This window comes from Hypanus sabinus, chromosome 7 (genome assembly GCF_030144855.1).
Source record: "Hypanus sabinus isolate sHypSab1 chromosome 7, sHypSab1.hap1, whole genome shotgun sequence".
NCBI classification, from domain to species: Eukaryota; Metazoa; Chordata; class Chondrichthyes; order Myliobatiformes; family Dasyatidae; genus Hypanus; species Hypanus sabinus.
The window spans coordinates 143,244,759-143,257,826 of record NC_082712.1 but is presented as its reverse complement, the minus strand read 5'-3'; the positions used below and the strand labels follow the sequence as shown (position 1 = coordinate 143,257,826).

Genomic DNA, 13,068 nt, shown 5'->3' with positions numbered 1-13,068 from the left:
AGAGATAGATAACAAATGCCCACAGGGCACCTCCTGGGTCCTGTATCAGTGAAGCAGTAACTCTGGTGCTGCCCACCAAAATTTAAATGCATAGATACACAATGTTTTTAATGAGCATCAATATCTCAATTAAAGTTAATTAGAAATATATATTTACCACAACATTTTACACCAAACAGCAAAAATTTTTTTAAAGAATCATCTTTTCATTTCTCTTGAAGTCTTCTTCATTGTTTATTTTGAATAGACTTGTGAACAAACTTTTCTTGAGCTGCCAGCTGGGTACAGGTATCGATTGTAACTGATGTTTCACTGACAAACTCTGCCATCTTCTTTGGTGTATTGTTCAGTATTTTCTAATAAATTGTTTTCTTAAGAGTAAGATGTAACTTGAAACGGTTTGATTTCACAGAAGCCAGTATTAACAATTGAGAGCTGTGGATCAGATATGTAGCTGAGCAAATTGCACAACATATTTTTTTGCTTCAATTGATATATCGCCTTCTCTTGTCTACTAAACTCCTTGGGTACCGTCCAAATAATTGCTGCAAGAATGTATCAAGTTAATCTGTAACATAATTTTGGTGAGTGAAGTTAGCATTCAACTCATTATGTGTTATGTTACTGGAGTTAACACAAACTATTATTAAAATGTGCTTCGATTGGGCTAAATCACATTTAATGCCAATTGTGGTTCTGTGTTTTATTTCCCAATGGTCCAACAGTGACTCCACTTCACAAGGATGTAATTAATTTGGGATATCTGAGGACATGGAAGGCTTAATATATATATTAATTTGAAAGAGAGAGAGAGAGAGAGGGAGTGAGAGAAGAGAGAATAACAGTGCTAGTGAAGTGCAGTAACAAGGTAAGTAACATTCTACTACAAATTTGCACTGGGACTATGGGCAACATCAGAATCAATACTTTCCTAATGCAGAATCTTGACATGAAACATCCTTGTTTAATCTGCTGTGTTCCTCCAGCAGATTTTTTTTTGCTTCAGATTCCAACATCTGCAGTGTCCTATGTCACCAAAAGCAATACTCCTACCTGGTCAGTACCTCAGGGTATTTACCAATTGTAATCTATGCCCATTTTTTAATATATGTTGGTGAAATGTTAAGGTAAAAAAATCTTCTTAAACATAGCGCTCTATTTAATGGAGCACTAGATGTAGACTGCAAAGCTTACTGTTCTTTTAACCCAAAGACTTCCTGAGATCATCTGCTGGATGGTACCCACATTGGGTATGTTTTTAAAGTTGAAAATATTCTCCATTTTTTTACTAGAATGTTTGTATACTAGAATAAAACTGAGGATTATGACAACCGCAAATTTATAATCTGATCTTGAGTATCTTTTAACCCAATCAGTTAAATCAAGAGTTACCATTTCTCTGTACTTTTGCATTTGTACAGTCAGGCCTTGATCTTATTGGTTCTGATTTTTGGAACCTTGGTTTACCGAAGCATTTCCTACCTCACACAGTATTTATAAAAGATGGTATCTGAATAGATCAAAAAAAGACTATTTTGCTCACAGTTTGCACTCAAATTTGATAACAATGCTCTTTCATCTTGCGCAACAAATTCACTTAAATTCCTGGATTATGTATTCATATTGAATGGTGAGATCTCAACTTGGCTTGTCTGTAGCTAAAAGCTTTGCCAGATTCAAGATTTATTTACTATCTTTTTCAATATTTAACTGCGTCAGAAGCTGTAGAGCTTTGTCTACCCTTGAATAGATTTGACTAAAATGTAATTGGGTTTGATATCCAATCAATGTTCCACTGTTTCCTTTCTGTCAAACTATAACACAGTATTATGATATACTGTAGTTTCCATTCTATCTCAAATGTTATCTTTCAACATTTCTGTGGTTCACTGATACAGGGATAAGCGATGTTTTGTAAATAGCTGTTTTTAAATTCTGGCCAAGATGCTGGGAAGATGAAACCAAAATGATCTTCCTATACCGTTCTGTGCTTGCATTTGGAAATTGCTAGTGGACCGTTCACCCCAGAGGTGTATGGTTCCAAGGGATATCTGAATACTTTCGGGACAGTGTAAGACAGATAATTTACATCAGAAGATTTTGGTACCATTTGAAACTCAGCCATAATAAAAGAGAAATTGTGATTTTCCCTGTAACTATCTTGCTTTCTTTCTCACATCATTTCAGTCAGGTTGACATATCTTCCACTGCCATTTTGGTACCTTCAGCACTTCTTTTTTGAGATGCATCAAGATTTCCATTAATTTGATAAGAATTAAAACACAGGCATGACTTTTGTTTGGAGCGACTTAATGATTAGAACACAACACTCTGAAATGTTTTGCTCCATGTAAATGAAGCGGTTATCATGGAGAACTGTGCATTCAACAGTTTTGCAGATGGCAGAGTTTAATTGGCTTTATTCCAGAGATTGGTTGCGAATTACATGCATCCATTCTTGTCAGGAGTACTAAATGTTCTGAAGGCAGTGCATGTTAACATGGATTGAATTTCAGAGGCCGAGTACGAGTACAATACACTGCTGTTACTGTATGGCATTGTGACATGATTGACTGGAAATGAATTTTAGGCATGTTTAGACTCAAACTCCTGAGTGTGGCTCTATCTGAACTATGCCAAGGTCTTTTTATTATGTATTCAGCGCAGACAGTCCTTGTACTAATTGATTTCATTCTCATCATATTGACAGCAGAAGAAGGTCATCCAGTAGAAAGATTCCAGCATAGTTGTGTGCTCCTACCCATTTACCAAGTACATCATCTTAAAAATGTTCCAAGAGGCTTTCCATAGTTAGTCTTTCAAATAGACAGGATTGGGAACAGCCCACGGGCTCAGTGAATTTACACCAACCATCAACCAGCCATTTACACTAATCCTGTAATAATCTCACACTCTCATTAATTGCTGGCTAATTCACCTCATAACCTGCATGTCTTTAGAATGTGGGACAAAACCAGAGCACCCAGAGGAATCCCACATGAGAGAATGGGCAAATTGCGGCCATGATTGAATGTATCATAATACATAACTTCATGCACTGTCAAAGCCTTATGATCTCTTGATAATGGAAAAGCAGAAAATGTAAGCAATACTCCAGAGATTTGAGCCACTTGAGGCCTCAGGTTCTTACAAAATTCTCCAGAAGGATTTACACAATTGCATTGGAATTTTGTATCTACCAGTATTACCACAAGTTCCTCATCTCTTTGGGATTAGAACACCTGTAAATCCACAAAACGCTGCAGAGTATAGTAACACGAAGAGCAGGCCACACACAGTGGGCAGGAAACAGATGGTTTGAGGGCCTCTTTGGCTCACTCCTGCAGTAAATGCTGTAAAAGGAAATCATTAATTTAATTTAGATATGTGGAATTACAGAATTATTTGCTTTAACTGTATATTTTAGAATAGACCTAAGTATATACCGCTAGGTTTTCTGTGCATGAGTAAATGGTAGCTTGTTAGTTTTAATGAAATTATTTAATAGGTCTTTCAATATAAATGGTGCATGTAGCTTAGTATATTTTTGTACCATGTGTTACTGACTTGTGTGTGTCAATCGATGGTGAAACTCACTATTAAATGCTTTTGTATTTGAAGACTAATAGCAGCATAATCAAACAATCTCTGATTGACAAATTAAATGTGTCACCTTTCAGTATGTCTCAGGCTAATAAACCTTCACTGCAGCAGTGACTCTTGCAGCCATAACTCCTCTTTGTCAGAATTGCTGCAGATCCATTGTTTTAAAGGCCCAGCCTCAATTTCCATGTACACATGTTGGTGATGGTCAGTTTGCCCGTGCAATTCCATGTTGTAACCGATTTTGTAAGGGATCTCATGATGAGAGATACCACTAAATTCTGGCATTAAAGATGGCATTAAATCCTCCATTTATGTCAGGTTATCATTGCTGACCATGGATTGTAGCCAAAGAAGGTTATACAAATATCCTCTGAATTGCTGACATAATAATGTAAAGACCCTCTCGAGAGGTCCCGAGTTCGAATCCAGCCGGCTTCCCTTGCACGCTCTCCATCCGTGCCCAAGTTGAGTGTTGAGCTAGCAACTTGACCTCATTTAAAAAAAACCTGGGCTCTGCCAGGTTTCAGGCGTGCGCGCACACACACACACACACACACACACACACACACACACTTTTAATTGAATCCATGTGATACATATTAATCAGTGTTAATTCTATCATTTGAGGACTTCTGTCCATTTCTATGGAAGCATATCCACCTCCAGTCCTCCCATTTTTGCTCACTTTCCCTCTCCCATTCTCTGACGATCCAGACACTTTACTCATTGCATTCACACACTTTACCCATTGGGTCCACACCTTCATCTGGATCCACCTGCCCTTCACCTTTCACTTAATGTTTTCCTTATTTAGCTATCAGATTCTCCTACCATATCAGATTCCCACACCTGCAGCCTTTGTATACCTATCACCTTCTAGACCCTGGCTCCACCTTCAGTGACTCAGAGCAGTTTAGTTTTTGGTGTGATGACTTTCTACCACTTCCTTATTAGATCATTTGAAAATGATTTGACTCACTGGTTAATGAGGAAAGTGCAGGGCCTCGGGGTTAGTTTGTGTTTGCTTTTAGTTTATCACCAATGGCAACCAATTCGTTTTCTCTGTTATCCATTTCTAACGTAGCTCCTTGACCTAACACGTTAACTCTATTTCTCTGTATACCAATGTTGTCTGACTGCTGTGTATTTCTCGAACATTCGCAGGCGTCATGTTCTTCTCAGACCCAAAACTTAGGCCCCCCCCCAATCCACTGGCATCCATACCACAACTATTGGCCATTCTTGTCCACCAAACCCAACCTCAGTCCCTACCCCAGCGCAATACGTTTTTGTTAATATGAATGTATAGAACTGAAGCTATAGCACCTCTAGGCTTCCCTGAAATATTTAGATTTATTAAAAAATAAATAATAGTTAAAATGCCCAATTTTAAGTTCCCATTCTTAGCAGCTAACAGCCAATAAAACTCTTCATGCTACATAAGCTAATCTAATTGATGTGCATTCTAATACAGTGGGTGCATGATATTTCTGTTAGACAGGAATGGGAAATGTTATCTTCTAGCCTAAAGTGGCAAGAAAATAAAGAAAGGATGAGAGTATTCCAACTGCTGAAAAGATTGTGCCTTGTGGAACAATTGTTGCAGAATAATTACGCCAAATACCTTGTAGACATCATGCATAATGAGAGTACTGAATATAGGAAACTGTTAGATGTCATGTAGTCAATCAATCTTTGTCAGATAATGATGAAAAAGTATGAAGAGGAATAATTTTGCATTGACCTTTTTGGCTTGAGGCTAATGTTTGAGAGAAAGGATATCTGTAAACTTAAAAGACAACTTTCAAGCCATCAAATGTTGGATTGTTTAACCAGAAGAATCCATACAAAGAGATCACCAGAGGTCTTTGGGCAGGGTCACCTTACAATGCAGTAAATTGTGAAGAATTTGAATATTGTAAATTGTGAAGAATATTAGTCTTTAAATTTTCAAGTTTTATTGTACGAGGGGTGATTGATAAGTTTGTGGCATGAGGTGGAAGGAATCAATTTTAGAAAACCTAGCACATTTACTTTTCAATGTAACCCCCTCCTACATTTACACACTTAGTCCAGAGGTCGTGGAACATATGGATCTTGGACCTCCAGAAAGCGTCCACAGCAAGGGTGATTGATACGTTTGTGGCCTAAGGTAGAAGGAGATCAATTATACAGCTCTTGTTACATGCACATGCAGGTCAACTCTGAGTGATTATGCAGAAAGTTTGAAGTTAATAACTCATCTCCTTCGACCTTAGGCCACAAACTTACCAATCATCCCGATGAGTTATTAACTGATGAGTAAACGACAAATGATTTGGCTTTGGAATGCTCAACATGAAGACTGAAGGCAAATAGCAAACTCAGATAGTGAAAATCCTGTTTCATGAAATCCACTCAACCTCTTTCCATCCAATCAGCTATTGATGTAAAATTAACAAAAAAAAAGTTCTCAATTGGGCAGGAAGGCAATAACAGTGAATAGTTTGGGAAATGGAATCTATAATGAGTTGTGATTGATTTTAAATATTCAGGATATTAAGAAGGGGATTTGGACTAGGAAGATGATCACAGACTCCCTTCTAGAAAGAGGGAGTAGGAAGATATCATAATTGGGTTATTCTGTGATAACATGGGATTCTAAACTGAGTTTATTGTTTTAAAGGAGAATCCCACAGTCATAGCACACTAGCAAACAATGTCAATTCAAAGAAAATGGTAAAAAAGATCTAAAAATGTTGAATTCAAATATACTATATTCAGAACAGGTGAACTAAATGGAAGGAGACCAATAGGTATTATCTAAAAACTATTACAAAGGACTGATTGAATGATGATGAAGGATGGTAAGAAAATAATATGCATGTGCTTGGCATCTAGAAAGGACAGACAGAAGATATGGGGTGGAGTCAGCAGCGTGGGGAGAGCCCGTGTTGTGTGAAAAGCACTGAAAATAAAGACAGTACTGAGGAAAAATCTGGCCCTAGAGGTACATGAAGTAAACATCGTTTGATAAAGATGAGAAATAACAAGGACAAATCTGGTTTAGAGACCCTGAACATTAGCAGCAAGATTAGTGAGAAAATTAATCTAGAAAAAAGAAAAACCTTCAGCATCAGTGGCAACATTTTCCTGGTGTCTTCAATGTGCACAGAGACTGGGCAAATTAAATGGGCAGTAGTTTGAAGAATATTTTGGGGACAGTTTTCTAGAACAGTACCTTGGGGAACAGAGTAGATTTTATCTTCTGACAGTTATCTGGTATTCTCCTAGTCACCAGTGGCCGTTTCTGGAACAGAGGATGAGCCCAGCCACTGGTTCATCCCAGCATTCTGAGTCACTTCAGGAACATGATCGTGGGTTTACAAACAAACCCAATGACAGGATGTAACGGAGTTATCCCAGGTCATCTTTTCAGTGACAGAGGTTCTTTCTCTTTCCCCCTATCTTTATCTCTCAGTGTGAAAGTGTCTCTTTCAGCTATCAGACAAAATGTTTTCTTTTGAGCTTGATGCAGGATGTGGTGCCGCTGAGAGCAGTTGATGACTTGTTCTTCCCAGTTTCTATTGTTTTCCCTGCTTTGATTTGATCAAGTCCTTTGTCAAAGTTTCTTTAGACCACAACAGATATTTAATCCTGTATAAATTGATAGGTGCAGGGTTATGAAAATCTGGCATCAATCCACAAAGCCTGATCTAGCAAAACTGATACACAGGACTCATTGACTCTGTGCTGATACTGCCATTAGTACGTACAGAGGCTTTGGGGGTATTGGTTGTCATTGGTCAGTTTTCAGCTTGTGTAGCCCTGGAGAAGTGTCAGGATCATATCTGTTGCCACAGCAGCCAGTCCTTCAATGTGCTCCCACTGGCACTGATGATCAGCACAGAACCCAGAGAACGACTGCTTTATTTGGACAACAGCTTTGACATATCTGTATAGTTTACAGATCAGGCAGAGAGCAGTCTTGGACTTAAGTAAATCTTGTCATAAGGATGTGGTAAGGTTGATGAGGGAATTTATATGGAGTGACTTCTGGAAGATAAATAATTACAGCCTTATTTTTAAAGATTAGAGAGATTAATTTTATTTGTCACATGTATATTGAAACATACAGTGAAAAGCATCATTTGTGTCAACACCCAAAACAGGCTAAGGAATGTGTAAGGGGCCTGCAAGCATCGCCATGCTTGTGGCGCCAATTTAGCATGCCCACGACATACTAACTCTGACTATATGTCTTTGGAATGTGGGAGGAAACTGGAGCACCCGGGGGAAACCTAACCAGCTTCGAGAAGAACGTACAGATTACTTACAGACACCAGCACCATTTGAACTCTGATTTTGATATCTCTCACTGTAAGATGATTGCACTAGTTGCGATACCACCATGCTGCTGCCCTATCATTTAAAGAATTACTTAATAATTCATAGTAGGTATACATTCAGCTGAGAATTAAAACTGTGTGGCTCGGGAGGTTACGGACAGTATGAGCCCAGCAGTTAACATTCGCTCTGTACTTCTGGCTGAAGGTGGTTACAAATGCTTCAGCTTGTCCTTTAGGCATATGTAATTGGCTTTGCCATGACTAAAGTGTTTGTTTTCTGGGGATTTTTCTTCCCGGGTTAAATTGTCCACCATCATTTCAAGTCTGGATATACATAGATGGACTACAGAGCTTTCATCTGATCCATTATAGGATTACTTGGTATTTACCATGGCATGCTCTTCCCACAGTTGACCTGCACTCATCTCTGTGTTGTATCTTCATCAGCCATTTGTTATTGCTCACATGATCTGTGTGCAGGTCACACCTCATGAAGGGTGATTATGACTGCAGCATTTAAATTGCTGAGAACATAGTCATTTTTTCCAAGCCACACGCACAAAAGGACTGAAGAATGGCTTGGGCCTGAAACGCCACCTGTTCATTCATTTCCATCGTTGCTGCCTTGCCTGCTGAGTCCCTCCAACATTTTGTGTGTGTTGCTTGGATTTCCAGCCTCTGCAGATTTTCTTATGAAAGTCATTTTTCCCTTCTTCTGTTGGCTCAGTCTGGCGGCTCAGCAACAGTTCTCCTACTGTGCAAACTTGAAAATGATAATGTGCCTGACCCAGAGTACATTCCATATTTGTACCAACCCTGATCCTCCTCCTAAGTATCCTTTGATGGAAGAATGCTATTTTACCACCTGAGGGATAATGAGATGTCTATTCAACAGGAATTGACAGAATATGGAGGGGAAATCACGTTAAACAAGTCTGATTTATTTTTTGAGGTTGTAATGGGCAGAATAGATGAGAAGAGGTCGATAGAAGGCCTTTGATAAGATCCCATACAGGAGTTGAGCATCTGAGATTGGAGATAATATTATGGCATGGGTTACTGAGCCATACACTATGGAAGCTGGTCCGTTAGCCAACCTAAGATCAAGTATTCATTGTTTACATTCATCCTATATAACTCCATTTCATTCTCCTTATATTCTCCCCTCCCAAGATTTTACTACTAGTCAGCACACTAAGGGTTAATTTACAATAGCCAATTAACCTTCCAACAAGCATTTATTCGGGATATGGGAGCACCCAGATGAAACCCATGTGGTCAGAAGGAATGCCAATCTCCAGCACCCAAGGTCGGGATCGAACCTGTGTCTCTGCAGGTGTAAGGCAGCAGTTCTGTTGGTTGCACCATAATTGTCTGAGGACTAGTTAAGTGGGTAGGAGCAAATGGGTTTGGTGGGATATAATGTGCATAATTGAGCATTAGTGCTCAAGGATAGGGCCCCAGTTCTTCACGGTCTATATTAATAATTTGGTTGAAGGATCCATGAAAGTATCTTAAGAATGCTGATGAAATAAAACCGGGCAGTAGTCAGGTTTATGAGAGGAGCACGAAGAGGCTTCCAGGAGAATCAGAGAGTTTGGTGAATGGGCATGGATATCTCAAATGGAATATGGTGTAGCAGCATGTGAAGTCGTCTATTTTTGTAGGGAATTTAGAAAAGAGGAGTTGTTGTTAATGGCAAGAGATTGAAGTTGATATTCAGAGAGAGTTATGTGTTTGTGCCTAGATCATTAAAATTAACACACAGTATTTAGGAAGATTAGAAGTAATTTGGCCTATTTGTGTAAGACGTTGGTGAAGCCTGAGTGTAGTTGTGGTCACCTGTCTGCAGGAACGGTATCAATAAGTATGGGAGAGTGCAGAAAAACGTTACAAGGGTCTTGCCAGGACTTGAGGAGCTACTTGATTTATAAGGAAAGGATAAATAGGTGAGGACTCTATTCCCTGGAGCATAGGAGAGTGAGAGGAGATTTGATAAAGGTATACAAAATTACAAGAGGTGTAGATAGGGTAAGTGCAAACAAGCTTTTTCCACTGAGGTTGGATGAGTCTAGAACTAAAGGTGATGAGTTAAGGATGAAAGGTGAAATGACTAAGGGAATCATAAGGGTGGTGAGAAGGTGGAATGAACTACCACTGCAAGTGGATGCAGGTTGATTTCAACATTGAAGAGAAATTTGGATAGGTTCATGGATGGGAGGGGTCTGGAGATCTGTGGTCTAGGTATAGGTCAATGGGAATAGACAGCATAATAGTTCAGCATGGACTAGACGGGATAAAGGACCCGTTTCTGTGTTGTGCTGCTAAGAAAGGGCTTAATCATTGGTTGTAAAGCGGTTTCATTGAAAATCAAAATTCTTATGGCTGAACAGAGATGGTGTTTCCCCTAGCTGGGGTGTCTAAAACCTGGGGCCATAGTCTGAAAGTAAAGAGTTGACTGTTCAGAACTGAGAAGGCAGTGAATCTTTGGAAATTTCTACTTGTGAGGGCTCTAGTAGTTCAGACTCTCAATATATTCAAGTATTTGTCAAACAATGAGGCAAATCAAGTGGGTTACTGCAGTAAAAGATTAGCTGCAATCTTCTTGAAGTGAAGCACAAGTATGAGGGGCTGAATAGTCTCCTGCTTCTGTTTTTATGTTGTGTTCCCTTTGCTGGTAAAGACAAAAAAAAAGTGATCAGACAAATAAACCGATGATGCAATTCTCCTTTGCTGTACCTGATCTGAACATACTTAGCAATCGCCCAAGTGGAGTAACAATGAAATTGTAATATGCTTTCTGATGCTGTGTCACTCTTCACTTCAAATCATTTAAAAAAACTACTAAATAAGGCAAAGAATCAGGAAAGTAGATTATCAGATAAATTTTAATAACAAAATACAAAAATGCTTGAAATTTAATCCACAAACAATCACACATGGAAGAAAAGCAAGGCAATGCATATATTCTGGGTGTGTTAACTATGCATGTCCATGAATATTTCCAGCACAGAAGCATTATTCATCCGTTGTTATAATTGGACAAAGCCTGCATATTAATAATCTAAATAATGATGATTGAATGGGGTGACACACACTTTACCATTTAAGAACAGAATACTGATAACTCTGCTTCTATTTACGTACAACGCGAAGCCTTGAATATAGCCAATTCCATGCCTTAAGAGTGGTTTTAAGGTTATTTAATCTTTCAGAGAGGGAGGAGAAACAGTTCTTGTAAAACTTTTTAATCAAATGGCATATGCTGTTTCATGGAACCCTCCCAGAATTGCAAGCAGGGACAACAGTTGCCATGGTGACTAGCCCAGCCTGTCAGCATTCTGCAATCCTTTTAGCTGGAAGTGTGCTGTGAAGGTCATGTGAGAGAGTTGTGAGAAGCCCTGTAGGTATCAGAGTCAAAACTACTGTTAGCAGCGGTTCAGCAAATGGGGAAGCCTGTCTGAGGAATATAAGCGGAGTAGAGGGGAAACGAAAGCACTGCAAGATGCAGGTAATAAAGAAAGAACTCAGTGTAGTTTGGGGATTATGGCATGCTGTTTTTCAGAATTCTGGAGGGCCTCTTGTTTTCAGCAGCACACTGCTGTATTTAACTATGGGAGATGATATCATGTTAGAACAAAGAGTTGAATTTTATTTGAAAAATAGAGGGAAAATTAATATTAACTAAATGCAAATATAACCATATTCGGTGATTTTGTCTGAGTCTGGATATAAAGGATTTTAAGGGTGATTCCCCCCCCCTGCAAAATATGCATGAGTTCTTTGAAACTTTCTGTTAAAAGACTGTGAATAGATACCTTCAGTTTAGAAAGTCTTAATATATGCTTTAATTTTTATTCTAGCTCTGACTTACACACCTTTCCGGTAGGTCTTTTAAATCTTTTGCTAAAAGGAGGTGGAGAAGGCAAGTCATTGTTTGCTTTCCTTTAGTTCTCGCATTGGCATGAAGACTGTCATTCAGTTCATTGATATTCTCAGCCATTTTCCCTCTCTGTATCCAGGGTCTAAGGCAAACAGCTCACTTCGTTGCTTTTTTGAACTTACTATACAGTGTGTCTTTGTCTACTGCCAAACAATGAAGCGTGGTTGTGATTGGTTTACTGCTGTGTGTGGGAGATGTTTCTGTAGGCCTTCAGTGCTCTCTGTGCCCAGTAGAACACCTGGAACTAATTGAAAGCAAATGCAGCCGGGATTTGAAGGAGTTTTTACCTCCGTTTCAGACTCACAGCGAGTTTCACTCCCACATGGAATGATGGAGATGAAGGAGGTCTTTTTTTGTCTAGACCCTTGATTCTTTCCTTACTATCATGTAGCAAAGTGTGGAAAAGGGCCAGTCAGCTCTGCTGCAGTCCACTTAACAAAAACTAATGCTGGATTTCAAATCAAAAATGCTGTTATAATGCACTTTTACTGCATTTTCCTATTGTGTTGCTGACTAAAGATATTTCCAATCTTTTCGAAGTAGGAAATGCCTGCCTTCGGTTTCTGTCCGAGGTGTGTATTTTTCGACATCACTGTAAAGTGGCCAGAACTTTTCTAGGCAGTGTATGGGCACCTGCGTGGCAGGTGTGTGCCATTAAACTGCACAGGAATGGTTTAATCCAGATTTTTATGATAGATTCACAAACTCTCAACTATCTTGTTACATCAAGCTCCATAAAGCAGGGCAAATGTCTAGTTAATGGAAGCTTGATATCTTGTGTTTTGTGTGGGTGGGGGTGATATTTGTCACTAAACTAGGATCAGCTTTTCCAACAGAAAGAACATCCAAATCGTTGTGAGGCAACACTGTCACCCTACAAAGTATAATTATTGAACAATCTCAACCCTAGGTTTATCATCACACCAATGATGAAGGGTCTCGGCCTGAAACGTCGACTGTTTACTCTTTTCCATCGATGCTGCCTGGTCTGCTGAGTTCCTCCAGCATTTTGTGTGTGTTCCTAGATTTATCTTTGTGTATTGACCCCCAACTCCTGTTTTTCTTTTGGAATTCATGATTCAATTTGAATCCTGGTGGTATTTAAGTTATTCATTTAAGATTAAGAAGATATGCTCGTGAATTTTAACAGATTTACAAGTAGTTGCCTGGAGGCTAGGCTATGTAGTGCTG

The 13,068-nt window shown here is 39.0% G+C and overlaps 1 protein-coding gene across 3 annotated transcripts in view; it reads left to right on the top strand.

Moving 5' to 3' along the window:
* The window catches only part of dennd2b (DENN domain containing 2B), a 439,983-nt gene that overhangs the window by 91,694 nt on the left and 335,221 nt on the right, over positions 1-13,068 (top strand). Inside the window, exon 1 of one of the 3 annotated variants that reach the window (XM_059975844.1) lies at positions 11,310-11,445. The exons of the other annotated variants lie outside the window; for them this stretch is intronic. The gene's annotated coding sequence lies outside the window, so the exon portion shown is untranslated. Of the gene's footprint in view, positions 1-11,309; positions 11,446-13,068 lie in introns of those variants that run through there. 3 annotated transcript variants of the gene reach the window in all.